The following is a 13,992-nucleotide window of genomic DNA, read 5'->3' as shown; positions in this document are numbered from 1 at the left end:
AACACTGGAATAAATTGCCTAGGGAAGTTGTGGAATCTCCATCTCTGGAGATATTTAAGAGTAGGTTAGATAAATGTCTATGCGGGATGGTCTAGACAGTATTTGGTCCTGCCATGAGGGCAGGGGACTGGACTCGATGACCTCTCGAGGTCCCTTCCAGTCCTAGAGTCTATGAATCTATGCCTGGCTCCGATGGGCTATATTCAAAATACACAATGGGTTGGCGTGCGACACAAAGTGACAGGCCAGGGCGTTGAGGCCTGGGTTGTTAGCACCACAATCTTTACTGGGGTAACCTACAGTGTGTGTGTCATGCGGCCTGCTAGAGAACAGTCTACTGCTGCCAGCACGGCGCGTCATTCCTTTAGCTCAAGAGGTGGAGATCTGTGCGCGGGTACCAAAGGTTGCCTGGCAGCCCATCTCTGCTGTTGGAATGGGGGAGAGAGGGAGCGAGCCCAGGCAGACAAAACCCTGATAATGGGCTCCTGGCAGGTGTAACAGTTCCCATGCTGCTCCGCCAGGGGCAGGTTCCCTCCCCCCCCCCGGGCCTCTCTCATGGCCGCCCTGGGCTTGAGCGAACGCAAGGGGAGGGGATTGAAAATCTGGGGCCTGTAAGGAGGGGCTCAGTCCAGCTACATGGGGCCCAGCCGCCCTTCATTCCATTTTCCCTGCCCCAAACGCAGCAAGGTGTTACAGTAAACGGCCACTGTGACTCACCGCCCCCCTGGCCCTTTCGCTTGTCAGTCAGCACATGGAAACTCTAAATCATCGTCACCTCCGGATGAGCTTTCATCAGTGCCAGCTCACCCCTGGCCCCTGCCGGTGCCTGACAGCTGGGGAAACTGAGGCACACTGCCCGGGGGCAGTGACTCATCTAGCCAAGCGGAGGCACCTGGCCCATGGCAGCCCTGCTTCTCCCCAGCGCCCCGAGAGCTTGCCCCTCATACAGTCCCCCTTGCCATGTGCCTCGCCCCACCTGGAAGGGACTCATCTCACCCTGACCTTCTCTGCTGATTGGCCACTGGTTGTGATGCAGACACAGGAACTAGGCTGAGACCTCACCAAACTCATTTCACGCAAGGGCCCCTACATGAAGAGGCCTGGTCGTTACTTCCTGAGACTGGATCCAAACCAGCAGCCGTCTGACCCCGCTGTCCCTTTCGTCCTTGGATATTTGTTGAATCTGTATCCTTCCTGTGACTGCTGGCCCAGCAGCCTTGGGGCAGGACTCATTAAACACCTTGTCCAACACCGTTCAGCCCCCTACGCTACCTGCTGGGCCCTGGAGAGGGGACCTGCCAAGGAGGTTAATGAGTAACCCCCTTGTAAATGACACAGCAAGGGCCTGCCAGGGCAGCAGACACAGGCGAACGTGGGCTTGGGGCCAGCCAGGTTCATTGGGCCCGGAAGGGGGCTGAGCTTGCTGGGGAGTGGGGGGAAGGGACAGTTCATGAAAGTGGCTGACAAAGTGAGCCCCTGGGAGCCGGCCAAGCCGGCCACCCTCCCTGAGCATTAATCCCTTGGGCACATGTAGCCCCGTTCTCCGTACACCCCCAGAGGGACAGGGAGGAGAAGGGATCTACTAGTGGTTGTGGCAGAAGCACAGTAAGCCATTGCTTTGGGCCCCAAGCAACTCCAGGGGAGATGGGGAGGATTTGGTGTTACCTTCGAAACACCATTTGTTTGATTTCACACAGACGTTTTCACAGGTGGGGCAGCATGCACTGTGTGGCGCTGGTTTGTGCAATTGGCGTTTTTAGGGGATGAGTGAGACATGATGGGGGGAGGATAAAATATTCCTGTTTAGGGCCCCCACTGCGTTTGCAGAGCTGGGCGAGCCAGGGACTGCAGCACTTGGATTCCTTCCCTCCCCGTCCCCCCTTCCAGCTTCCTGCCCTCATCTACCACTCTGAGTCCTTGCCAGTCCTCGCAGGACTCCCCCATTGTACGGTGGGGCGGGGCACTGAGATGGGGGCCACGGAGCAAAGGGATGGGAGCAGTGTGCATGAGCCACAGACATGCAGTGACTGATCACAGTCTGGGAACCAGCAACGGATCCATCCCCAGGCCTCAGATCTACTTTCTGGGAAGCTACTTAAACTGACGTCCCACTGGCCCTAGAGATCAGCTCCTGGGCTAGAGGCGACCAGCTCCACCTTGTGGCTGCAGCCCCAGATGGCAAAGTCAGAGCCACAAGAGCCTGCAGTGTTGCCCATGGACCCTGCATTGAGCCTGGCATCTGGCTTTATTTTCCAGGGAGGGAAAGAGAAAGATAAATTGAACCAACTCTGCTGGAAATATCCCTCGCTGAATACGAAAAGCCTCCAGCCTCTGGCAGAGCTGGAACAGGGGAACTTCAGCACCACAGCACAGACCTCTGGGCCAGTGTGGAGCAGCTCCGTCAGCTAGCGGCAGTAGTAGGCTGTCGTCCCCTAACCGGCAGGCCAGCCAGCAGCGGGGGCCATGACGCACCCAGCGAAGGGGTCACAGTATCAGAAAGAGAGATTTTTGCAGATGCTAATCTGGCCCCAAACTGGAGATAAGAGTGACCGGCATTTCCCCCAGAAGCAGGGTCCCCAGCGGCATGCCAGGCGGGTGTTCCTCGCCCCATTCCCAGGCTAAGGTTTGGGTGGCACATGGGGTTGCCAGGATCTGTGGGACAAACCCTGATCCCAGGCTCCAGCTCGGGGAGCCAGGCTGTGAACTTACAGGGACAAAGGAGAGAGGACAATGCTCTCTGGAGCCCCCCAGCCCCAGTCCACTGCAACCGCAGTGCCTCCAAAACCTAGTGGATTTACGCAGCCATGGACCCCCCAGCCCTGACCTAGCTCCCAGCATAGAAATGCAGCTCCCTCTGGGGTGGGGCATGGCAGCTGTTTAACAGATGTGCAATGGCATTTTAGGAGAAGAAGTGAAGAATGCTGTATCCATTTGTAAAGGGAGTGACAGGGTGCTTTCCCCCCTGAGCTGGGGAGGGGGCAAGTCTGGGTTTGGCAAAGCCAAGGCGATGAGGGTGTGAAAGAGGAGGCCAGACCCATTGGCTATTCAAAGCCTCCCTCATGGGGTGGGGTGGATGTGTCCCAGAGAGTGTCCAGGAGGGGGCAGCACGTTTCCAGGCCCAGGGGATGGGGTTAGCTGGACTCTGAGAACTCAGTTAGCTACCTCAGCACAGCTGGGGGGTGATCAGTGCTGGGCCGGGGAGGTGTCTGCTTCTCTGTCCAGGGAGAGGGAAGCCCCTGCTGAGGGGAGAGCCGGCTGGATCAGGAGGGTTGGAGCCGGAGGGCCTGATGCCAGCAGAGGTGAGAGAGGCCAGGGGGCTTGGTGGCTCTGTTAGCTTTGGGGAGCTGCCCCCTTTGCGTTAATGCTGGGGGTGGGTGTTGTGTCCAGGGGCACAGTTAAAGTCAGCAGGTTGCATGGAGCAAGGTGTCTTCCCAGGGCATCGGTGCAGGACAAGGCTCTGACATGGGGCTGAGTATTTTCAGGGGACCCCAGGTGCTGGGGCAGGGCAGGGCAGCCCTGGGTGTTGCACCCCCTATGGGGAAGTGGGGCAGTTTTGCCCATGGGGTGGAGGCGCATTGGCTGGGTGGGAGGGGTGGGCAGTGGCCATCTCTTACAGGCCCCACCTGGCTGCAGGGATGTGGGCACGGAGGGATGGCAGGGGGCTGTGATGGGGCCCTGCTGGCCAGTAGGCACTGGGCCCAGTGGAGTCAGGGGGCACCCACAGGGAGCAGAAATTATGCCCGTGTTGGGCCAGGGAGCATGGGCAGTCCAGCCATGGACCCGCAACTCACTGAGATGCCTCAGGTCGCCTGGCACCAGGCTTGGGAACCCGCTTGGTTCTGAACAATTCTGCCAGGGAGCCCTGGAGATGGGTCCAGCGCTGCCCTGTGCCCCCAGGGACAGAGCGTGCCGAGCACCTACCATGCCAAAAGCCCCCTCCCCGGCCTCATCCTTGGGAGGGGACTGGGTGGATTGTTAACTCTGAAACCCTAATGGGGTTTTCCATCAGTGCCAGTGCCAGAAGCTGTTTCAGGCTGATCATTTCAGCATAAATGTGGGGAGTGGGTGACAGTGGGAGAGCCCGGGATGGGTGGGTGGAGCATCTGGCAGAGAGAGAAGATTACTGGGGCAGTTGAAGGTGGGGAGAGGGGGACACACTGTTCACTGAAGGCCGGAACTCCCCCCTCCGAAGGATCCAAGGGGCTGGGTACAATGCCAGTAGCCAGCTAAGGCTCAAGGTCACACAGTCAGGCTAGGAACAGCCCCACCCACACATCCCCGTCAGCTCCTCCAGGCCGTTGAGCCGCTTAACACCTACACACCCTGGGGCGGGGGCAGAAGCTGCCAGGCTGGGCAGCTCCGAGGAGCTGGGAGCATCCTTTAGCATAGGGCAGCCCCAGCCCGGCGTCCCAGGCCCCCTGCCCTGGCTGGGAGCACGTGTGCAGGGATTGCCCTGCTTAAAGGCAGGGAGGAGCCTGCGTCTCCCCAGCAGGACCCCCTCCTGGGATGCCGTGTAATGGGTGCCCCAGTCCGTCTGCGCTGGCGCTGCCCCTTGGATGGGAGCTGCCAGGCCTCGGAAGAGACATAAAACTCCGCCCTTGGCCCGTGGGCTTTTCATTCCAGCACTCCCCACGGCGCAGCGAGCCTGGTGTTCTGGGTAAATTCCAATGTGAGGGTTTGACACAGGGATTCCCTAAAGTCCTCCTACAGCATCGTCAGGGTGCAGGGTCCTCCTCCACCTGCTGCCCTAAATGGCTGGGCAGCATTGTTGGGAGCTGCTCATCAGCTGCCACATTCCACGCCAGAGGAGGCTACCCCTCAGTGGTGGTTGGAATGATTTCGCTGTGCGTTGCAAAGATGGCTAATCTCCGCCCCCACCATGGGGCCTTCAGGAGACTTGGTACGACATGCCCTGGCATTGGGCACCACGGCTCAGCAAGATGTACTGTCTGCAGATGGACTGAGCTGCCTGTCCCTGTCCCATCCCATGATGTCACACGGGGAGAGAGCATGGGCCAGTAGCCGGGGTGCTGAAATGCCAGTTAGGAGACCCCCTCCTGCCTCAGTTTCCCCAGCTGTACAATGGTGGCAGTGGTATGCAGCCCCCTCTGTGCAGGGCTAGGCTCTGGACCTGGATTGCAGGGGGCCTTGAGATCACAGTCAGTTCTCTGATGTTTCGAATGGCACAAGTGCAGGTGGGTGAAGGCAGCCGGTTCCCAAGCTTAGTAGCAGATCGATAACTGGCAGGGGTGGGTTAGGAGGCGTAACTGTGTGCTCAGCAGTCAAGGCCCCTGCTGCGTGGGCTGCGGAGGCCCAGCCTCTCAGTGGAGGTCCCAGCTGGCAGCATCTCATCCCCTTGGAGGTCAGTGACGCAGAAATTACCCATAAACTCCTATGGCCCGGCAGGAGCAGAGGGCTGGGACCTCATTGCCCTGTGGGAAAGGACAGGACCCACTAGACCACCCTGCTTTCCCCAAGCTGGGCACAGTCCGGACTCCTTCCCATCTTTAGCCATGCATTGGTCGTTCTGCAGGCAGTGCCGCCCTCCCATGCGGGCTCTGTTTGGGGCTGCCATGGGGCGGCTGGGAGCCCGGTTAACCCACCGGGGAATGCTGGGCATTTCTATGACAGGGCTGGGGGCGGGGGTCTGACTCATAATCTTTGAACCCTTGAGGAGTGGCCACATGGGGGAACCCTCAAATCCAGACCCGCTTTGAGGGAGGAAACACCCAGTTTGAGTGACCTAACGGCCTTAACTGTGCCCCATGGCAGACCCTCTCCACCCCCCATGTCGTTAGCACTCAGTGGCAAAGCACAAATGAAGCAGCATGGGAATGACACCTCTGGCAGGATGAGGGGAGGTGGTGCTGCCTAGTGGCCACAGCAGTGCTCTGGCAGCAGGGAGACCTGTGTTCTATTCCCAGCGCTGGCCTGCTGGGTGACCTCTGTGCCTCAGTTTCCCCAGCCGTAAAACAGGGATGACGGTACCGACTTCTCTTCGTCAAGCACTTTGAGATCCACCAACGAATGGTGCCAGGGCTGGTGATTAATGGCAGTGCTTTCCTGGAATTCTTCCTCAGTGAAGGATTCATCATTTTTTATCAGGCAATAACACGATCTGAGACATAGGCGGGCCCTTCCCACTCCCTCCCACTCCTGCTTCCAAGAAGGCGGGAAGGGCAGGGCCAGAGAAATCGCTCGCTGCCAGGGCCCCCTGGGGGCTGGGGACCAAGGGGCGGAATCTGCAGAAACACCTTTTCCATCCAGGGGTTCTCGGGCATGGCCCAGCTTGTGTGAAGTGGGGGAGAGTGAGGGGGTGCCAGCGCCTTTGTGTAGGGGTGTGATGTGGTGAGGAGTGTTAGCCGTGTGTGTTGCACGTGTTGTGAGAGGCAGGGACTGTGCAGGTGTCTGTTGGGGTGAGGGGACAGTGCCCCCTACTGAGCCCCACGGTGCTGTCACAGCCCCTGCTCTGGGGGCCAGGTTTGTTATGGGCCATGTCGGGGTCACTGATCTCTAAGGCCTGAGGTGCTGCCAGCTGGGGCTTGTCTGTCAGCTGATGAAAGGCCCTGGGGGGACGTGACCCCCATGACCCTCTGGCTCTAGGGCAGGCCATGAGCAGGAGGGCAGGGCGGTCTCTGGGGGCTGGGCAGGCACCTCACTCATGTTAGCTGAGGACTTCCACAGAACTTGACTCACGGGCTGCCTCCCACGCCCACAGGCTGCCAGGTTCCTAGAGATCCCACCCCACCCCACTCCTGGCTGCAACACAACTGGGGATCCCGGGGGCCCAACCTGAGCCCCGGAGCTGCCTGCCCCACGGCTAATGGCACCATCTGCTATTGCTGTTCAGAGCTCCGCTCGCAGCACCACCGATGCCCCCTGCTATTCCAGCCCCAGACTGCCACCCCAACACCCCTCTGCCCTGGCCTGCTGCCTCCTCCCCTGCTAGCCCAGGCCTGGGCTCCCCCCAAGCGCTGACAGAGCCCCTCAATTCTGACCCGCAGCCCTTGCTAGCCCAGCCATGGGCTACCCCCTAGCTGTCCGGTGTCCCTCACTGCTGACCTGCAGCCCCCTCCCCTGCTATTACAGCCCTGCACTCCCCACTAGCTGATATCCCTCAATACTGACCCACAGCCCCCTCCCCCCTGCTATCCCCTCCTGGGCTCCCCCTGTCCACAGCTCTGACAGTGCCCCTCAATCCAGGCCCCCAGCTCTCGCAGCTCTGGGCTCCCCCCCAGCTCTGCCAGTGCCCATCACTCCCCACCCACAGCCCCCTCCTAGCCCATCCCTGCCCCCTCCCCAGCTCTACCGGTGCTCCTCAGTTCCGACCTGCAGCCCCCTGTTATCCCAGCCCTGCCCCCCCAGTTCTGTCAATGCCCTCACTCCCGACCCGCAGCCCCCTGCTATCCCAGCCCTGCCCCCCTCTGATGATGCTCCTCACTCCCGACCCACAGCCCGCTCCTAGCCCAGCCCTGCCCCCACCCGCTCTGATGATGCTCCTCACTGCTGATCCGCAGCCCCCTGCTATTCCAGCCCTGCCCCGGGATCCCCCCCCGCCCCAGCTCTGCCGGTGCCCCACACTCCCGACTCGCAGCCCCCTGCTATCCCAGCCCTGCCTCCGCCCCCCATGATGCTCCTCACTCCCGACCCGCAGCCCCCTGCTATTCCAGCCCTGCCCCGGGACCCCTCCAGCTCTGCCGGTGCCCCTCACTCCCGACCCGCAGCCCCCTCCGAGCCCACCCTTGGCTGTCCGGCCGGGTTGCAGATCGGGCTGTTTGCCGCTGGCTCCTGGCCGATCCCGTCTCCTCTGCTCCAGCCCCGCTGCGCCCCGGGGGGTTTGGACTCGGAGCCGGAGCCGGAGCCGGAGCCAGCCCGCAGCCTCCACCGCCCAGGGGCGCAGGGGGGCGTGTTGGGGGGACGCGGGCTCCGCCCCGCCCCGCCCGGTCCTGGCCTGCTTTAAGCCGGGGCCTCCCAGCGCACACGCTCCGAAGCCGTGCCGGCCGCGGATGGGAGCCGCGATGCCTGGCCCGCGGGATGCCCCGGCGCGGGCTGCGCCCCCTGGGCTGCTGCTGGCCTGGCGCTCCTGGGGCCCCGGCGCTGGGCCGCCCCCTGCCCCGGGCCGTGCAGGTGTTACCGGGCCACCTCGCTCCATGCCTGGGCCCAACCGCCCCGCGGCTGGGCCCAGCTGGTGGGGAACGGGAGAACTTCAAACCGAAGTGTGAGTGGGGGCTGGGGGGGCGGGGAGCTGGCAGGCCCCCCAGTGAGCGCAGTGGGGAGGGCCAGGAGCTGGCAGCGCCCCCCATGAGCGCAGTGGGAGGGGCAGGAGCTGGCCGTGCCCCCAGTGACTGCGCGAAGGGGGAGTGAAAGATAACCAGCGGCCCCAAAGTGACCCGGGGGTGGGGCTGGAGTGGGAGAGCCAATACTCGTGGGGGCACTGCAGAGGTGCGCGTGGGGCATGCAGTCCTTGGGAATTGGGGGGGGGCGAGAAGGGGTATCGGGGGGGAGCCAGGGAGATTGGGGTGGGGCTGGGATGGGGGGACCATAACTCGTGGGGGGCACCGTGGCAGGTGGCCATGGGGCTTGCAGCCGTTGGGAATTGGGGGGGGCGCGAGGAGGGGGTATCAGGGTGAGGGACCCAGGAGATCAGGGTGGGCGGAGCAGGGATGTTTTTGGAGAGGGGACATTGGGGAGGATGTTATGTGGGAGAGGCTCTGAGATGTAAAGGGTGGAGACCCCCAATCCAACCCCCAGGGCTCCCCCACACTGGCCATAAGTGAGTGCCCAGGGTTTTGAACGGCCCTGTCCCATGCCCTGGCTCCAGGCTGGGTGGCGGGGAGATGGATGGGCGACAGACCCTGTGTGCCACCTGTGCCTGCCCTGGCTAGGATGGGAGTAGGCTGGCGAGACCCGACCCACTGGGGACCAGGCGGGGAACCGCTCCCCTTCTCAGGTCCCCTCACTGCACCCCTGCCCATGCCCTGCAGGCTCAGCTCCCTGCCCCCTGCCCCCCCCCCACGTGCAGGGGTGGATTTAGAGCAGCCCCTGTGCTGGGGTGTGGGGCAGGCAGCCCCACAGCCTGGCATAGCCCAGAGAGGGCCGGGGAGGGGGCGCGGAGAGCCAGCAGAGCTCTGGCTGGGTAGGATAATGCCCTGGCTGGCTCTGTGGGTGTGGCGATGCCCCCTACGCAGGCTGCCCCATCGAAAGGAGAAGCAGAGGCTGGGGGGCATGGGTGTGGGAATGCCACTGGCTCAGGCTGGCCGTGCTTTGCGGCCAGCGACACCAGAGTGTTGGGCGGAGGGTTGGGGGGTGGCAGGGTGAGCACTGGCCACTGGTATTTCGAAGTGGGGAGCAGGGTGTTCTCGAGTTTAGATCTGCCCCCGGAGCATGGGGTGGGGCTGGTTTCTGCCCAGCTAGTCCGGCTGTTACAGTGGGGATTGTCCCATCCCTGTGGTCCCCCTTCTCCATGACACCCACTGGACCTTATCGGTTGCCCCCAGCTACTTCTGACCCTATTGGGGGCTTGCAAGACCCCTCCCCACCTCCATTTACCTCCAGGGAGGCTCATAAGGAAAAGCTGCTCTCTGGGAGAAATGTGTTGGCTGTACTAGGCAGGGTCTAATGGGTTAGGGTTGAGGGGGCTGGGAACCAGGACTCCTGGGCCTGGCTCTGGGAGGGGAGCAGGGTCTAGTGGATGCAGGAGAGGGGCTGGGAACCAGAACTCCTGGGTCCTGGGCCCAGCTCTGGGAGGGGAGCAGGGTCTAGCGGGTTGGGGTTGGGAGGGGCTAGGAGCCAGGACTCCTGGGTCCTGGGCCTGGCTCTGGGAGGGGAGCAGGGTCTAGTCAGGTTCTGTGGCCTGCTTTGTGCAGGAGGTCAGACTAGATGATCATATTGGTCCCTTCTGACCTATGAGTCTATGAGTCACAGAAGGGAGTCAGGAGGCCTGGGCTCCATTCCTGGAGTGAGGAAGGAGTGGGAGCTGGTGGTTAGTGTAGACGATGGGGCAGCAGGACTCCTGGGTTTGATTCCTGGCTCTGAACCTCCCTCACTGTGTCATCTCGGGCCGCTCCCCTGCCCGCCCCTCTGGTCCCTGCCTGTGTAGGGGCGGGGGGCCGTGATCCTGTGGCCTCCAGACACCGATGGTCTCTGTGATACGCCCCTGCCACTCCATGCTGATGCTGTAGCATGCACGGCCTGTCATCCTCTTCCCTCCCCCGTGTCTGCTTCCCCCTCCCATGGCAGGGTGGGGACTGTGCTCCTGGGAGGGTCCCCCCGCCCCCCCGGCTCTGTGTGAGCAGGAGGTACCAGGCCTGATCCCCATCGAGTGTAAATGGGTCTCGCTCCAGGAGAGTTGCGTGGCCAGATCCTTAGCCAGGGTCTATCCCTGTGACCTGCTGAGGATCAGGGCAGCTCCTGCTGCTGTATCTGGGCGGGATTCCTGGCTTTGGGGCCAATTGTTATTCACCCCAAACCCCCTTAGCACTGACCAGCCCGGTGCACTGAGCCGGGCGACCAGACCCTCCACCGCTGGACATTTGCCACAGGGACTGGCAGGCAGCCCCGCTGCTCTGTCTACATGGTAGCTCAGCTGAGGCTGCTTTCAGTTTGTCCTGAGCAGCATGGGATGAGGCAGGATGCAGAATTCCCTTGTGCTTAAAGCCCATGAGTAGGCGTCAAAAAAGCCAGGTGAGGCCTGCCTTGCAGAAGGTCCTGCCCTTCTCCTGCCTCAGTTTCCCAGTCTGTACATTGGGCAGGATGCCTACCCTAGCTGGAGGTGGGGCGCTGCTGGTGTGAATGGGTTAACGTCTGCATTGGGTGCTGATGGGTGGGGTCAGAGGGCAGCTTTGGGGTGGGGAGTTGGACGAGACCCCACCACACTCACTGCAGCCGGGACACAAGCTGGGACACAAGCTTGTTCCACAGTGCGGCACGGAGAACATGCGGGTTCATTTCCAGTTCTCGGACCCAGCTAGGAACCAGGCCCTGGTTTTCACCCTGCTCGTGCACATCCATGGGTGTTCGGCCAATGCAGCCATATCCCCCGGGCGGCTCTAGCATCCCTCCCTGCCCCAGCTGAGCTCTGTGCTTAGCAGGACCAGACAGCAAATGTGAAAAATCGGGACAGGGGGTGAGGGGTAATAGGAGCCTATATAAGAAAAAGACCCAAAAATCAGGACTGTCCCTATAAAATCGGGACTCTGATCCCCTCTATCTGTGCTCTGACGGACCCTTCCAGCCCCCAGGAGAGCCGCGGACTCTGCATTTACCTGCGCCTTGTCCAATCCCGCCACAGAGGGCGAACGTCAGCAGTTGGGCCTACAATGCCATGTGCCCGGGGGGCTGGGGTGAGGCTGCCTGGCTCCCCGGGGCTGTGGTAGTGGTGGTAGGGGGTTGAGAAACCCAGTTTGTGGAGCATCATCTAGTTTGCAGCCAGTGACTCTCTGGGCATTTCCTTTGTGTTCCCCTTCACAGAGAGCCTGGCTGAAGCCGCGCAGTGCGGTACCCCTGGGGCCCTGTTGTGCCACTGGGGATCGGTTTCGGGGGGAATCCTGCCTGCAAATCCACCCCCCAACGTCCCCCCATCCCCTGGTTTTGGCTTGTCCTAGTAGGGTCCATGCTGGTCAGCCAGTCTGACCTTCGGCACAGCGCAGGCCAGGGAGTCTCCCCCAGCTGTTCCTGCTCCCAGCCCATTCGTAGTGGACCCTCCCGTCCCCCAGCGCTACCCTGGTCCCGTCTGGCTCTGATCCTGTCCTGGGCGCCAGCCCTGCTCCTGCACAGGGCGGAGGGCCCCGGCCCCCATCCTGCAAAGCACTTCAGCGCCTGCTTCAATTTAAGCCCTTGGGAAGAAGCCCCCATGGAAATCAAGTGGCCTCTCCCTGTGCTGGCAGCTAAGCCAGAGTGCTGGGCACTGCATGGAGGAGAGATTTACCCGCTGCTGGGATGGGCGGCAGTTCCTGGCAGTGCCAGCGATGGGGCACCTCGGGCGCCAGCTGAGTGAAGGTTTAGTGCCGATCAGCTGTGGGGTGTGATATGGGAGTGGGGCTAGCAAGGGCTGTGGGCGTGGGGGATGGCATTTAAGTTCGGACCATTGGGTGGTCAGAATAAACCTTGATCCTTTTATGAATCATTTATCAATCAGAAACAAATTCCCATAATAACCAATGCTAATTGTTACGGTGATGCAAGGGGCACCTTAGCTAAGTGACTTAGGAGCCCAAACCCCATGTTTCAAAGGCCTGGATCTTCAAAGCCGTGTCTACACCAGTGGTTCTCAACCAGGGGGACACGTACCCCAGGGGTACACAGAGCTCTTCTGGGGGTGCATCAGCTCATCTAGATATTTGCCGAGTTTGCAGCAGGCTACGGAAAAAGCCCTAGCGAAGTCAGTACCAACTAAAATTTCAGACAATGACTTGTTTAGACTGCTCTGTGTGCTATGCCCTGAAATGTAAGCACAGTATTTCTATTCCAATGGATTTAGCTTACAGTTCCATGGTAAAAAGAAGAAAGTCAGCAATTTGTCAGTCACAGTGAGCTGTGATGCTTCTGTAGTTTTTGGCCTCGGCTCCACTTGCGAGTTACAGCGCAATAAAGCTGCCCACAGCGCTGTAACTCACCCCCCGTCCACACTGGCAAGGCACATACAGCGCTGTATCTCCGCGGCTGCAGCGCTGCTTGTACTCCACCTCCCTGAGAGGAATGGAGTATTGCGCTGCTGCTGCTGCGCTGGGGCGCCAGTGTAAATGGGGAGTAACCTGAGTACACAGTCACTGACCTCCGGAAACTCCCCATAATCCTTTTAAGTGAAGGTTCCTCTCTTTGGTTTGTTGTGAACTCCGGGCTCCGGATGCTGCTTGTCAAAAAAACAAACCCAGCTCCTGTTTGCTGGGACTGAGCAGAGGCAGGCAGGGGGGTCCCTTTGGAACGCCCAGAGCTAGTGTTTGCTTGAAGAGCGGTGGGGGGTCCCTTTGGCTGCTTATCTGGTCTGTGAGAAAAAAACAAACAGCTGCTGTTTGCTTTCAGTGAGTGGGAGAGGGAGAGGGGTGGAGTGGGGGGGGTCGGAACTTGCAAGGCCGGGTGCTGACACAGTGTTGGCTCCAAAAACCCACTCTCTCCCCCCCCACCACTCCCTGTCACACACCAGCCCCCCCTTTGAAAAGCACGGTGCAGCCACTTGAACACTGGGATAGCTGTCCACAATGCACCGCTCCCAATGCCGCTGCAGATGCTGCAAATGTGGCCAAGCCAGTGCGCCGGCAGCTGTCAGTGTGGACAGACTGCAGCGCTTTCCCTGCTCAGGTGTACAAAGATGGGTTTAACTCCCAGTGCTGTACAGCTGCAAGTGTAGCCAGACCCGAGCAAGTCGTTCTGAAGCGAGGTGAAACTTGGTGGTCCGCGAGACAGATCAGCCTCCTGAAAGGGGGGCAGTCGTCAGAGGTTTTGACAATGTTTGAAACTATTTCTCTTGCTTCATCTCCCCAATGTGCAAGACACGAGAAATTCTCCGCTCCCTTGGATCCCTGTGCCAGGCTTTCATGGTCAATAGTTTTCCGTCCCCCTCGGCTATACCTAGGCCCTGGAGAGCGGAATGAGCCCAGCATGGGAGCTCAGCTCACCCAGCGATGCCCCCTGACTCAGGGTGCGGGAGAAACGCGTCGGTCAGGAAATGGAAATCATGAGTCAGTAACTAGAGTCGCTCTTGAAGGCAAAGCTCCCAGGGGGAGTAGAATCCAGCCCTGGGAACAGCTTTCAGTGGCTTCCACCCAGCGATCTCAAAGCACGTGAAAGATTGTGTCATGGCCCCCTATTTAACAGCTGGGGAAACTGAGGCACGGAGAGGAGAACACTCAGGAATAGGACCCAGGCATGCTGAGCTCCATGTCAGCACCTTCTGGCCTGCCCCAGTGGGGAAACGGCTGAGCGCCGAGGTCTGGTAGCTCCGCAGCTGGGGACGGATGCTGGGAGCTTCGCATGGGTCGCTGTGGAGATGGTGAC

Source organism: Chelonoidis abingdonii, chromosome 11 (genome assembly GCF_003597395.2).
Source record: "Chelonoidis abingdonii isolate Lonesome George chromosome 11, CheloAbing_2.0, whole genome shotgun sequence".
NCBI lineage: Eukaryota > Metazoa > Chordata > Testudines > Testudinidae > Chelonoidis > Chelonoidis abingdonii.
Note: the sequence above shows the minus strand (reverse complement) of the source record.